At 48.0% G+C, this 1,071-nt stretch overlaps 1 pseudogene; it reads left to right on the top strand.

Annotated features, from left to right (window-relative positions):
• The first annotated feature begins 392 nt into the window (after positions 1-392).
• On the top strand, positions 393-493 carry LOC130471079 (uncharacterized; annotated as a pseudogene).
• The last annotated feature ends 578 nt before the right edge of the window (positions 494-1,071 follow it).

Below are 1,071 nucleotides of genomic sequence, written 5' to 3'. Positions count from 1 at the left end.
AAAAGGAGGTGCCCGGAGGCATTGAGCCATAAGAACTAACCTTGCTCTTCCCCTTAGAGAGAAGAGTGGCCGAGGGAGGAGGGATTGTAGACGGTGATGGCGGTTGGCTTGGTGTGTTTTCGAGCTTCTCCAATCGCGAGGTAAGCTTCTCTATCATCCGTGCTTGCTCTATGGCGTACACCGAACCCTTACCATCTTCACTCCTACCTTTTCCGTCATAATTCCTTGTGCCTACATGCCAAGATTGGTAGTTTTGAACTACATCCTCAATGATTTCCTCTATTTGATCCTCAGTTTTATTCATGATGGGGCCTCCCGTGCCCGCATCAAGACTTGTCTTCGAACTTGGACTCAACCCCAAGTAGAATGTTTGAAGCAACAACCATTTAGGGATCCCATGGTGAGGGCATTCCCTTTGGTACTCCTTAAAACGATCCCAAGCTTCGAAGAGTGACTCATCTCGCCTTTGCTCAAAGGATTGAATCTTGTGGCGACACTCCGCCGTCTTCCCATGCGAATAGAACTTGTTTAAGAATGCACTCGTCACCTCGGTCCAAGTACGAAGTGAGTTGGGCTTGACCTCCTTGTCAAGCCAATCACTTGCTCGCCCAAGTAGAGAGAACCGAAACAATGTCAACCTCACGTAATCCGATGTGACACCATTGTGCTTGATTGTGTCACAATAGTGCTCGAATTGTTTGAGATGTTCATGAGGTGATTCATTACTCTTCCCACAAAAGGGGTGGCTTTGGACCAAATTGATCAAGGCGGGCTTGATCTCAAAGTTGATGGCACCCGTTGTTGGGGCTTGAATACCGCATGTAGCTTCAAATGCCCCCGGTATTCCCAAGTTCTTAACCGGGAGCGCCATGTTCTCAAAAACTTGCTCACTCTCTTGTTGTTCCTCACCAACATTCAACGATTCGAATCTGTTATGGCTTGATGGACCGTACACACCTTAGTCTCCTAAGTGTCCTCTCCAATTCGAGGTCAAGAGGATGGAGAGTCCTTTGACGAGCACGCCCCCTAACAAGCATACAAACTCAAGAAAAACCGTGAGCAATGCCAAGG

Source organism: Spinacia oleracea, chromosome 3 (assembly GCF_020520425.1).
Source record: "Spinacia oleracea cultivar Varoflay chromosome 3, BTI_SOV_V1, whole genome shotgun sequence".
Lineage (NCBI taxonomy): Eukaryota > Viridiplantae > Streptophyta > Magnoliopsida > Caryophyllales > Amaranthaceae > Spinacia > Spinacia oleracea.
The sequence above is the reverse complement of the archived record's forward strand: the minus strand, read 5'-3'. Positions and strand labels throughout refer to the sequence as shown.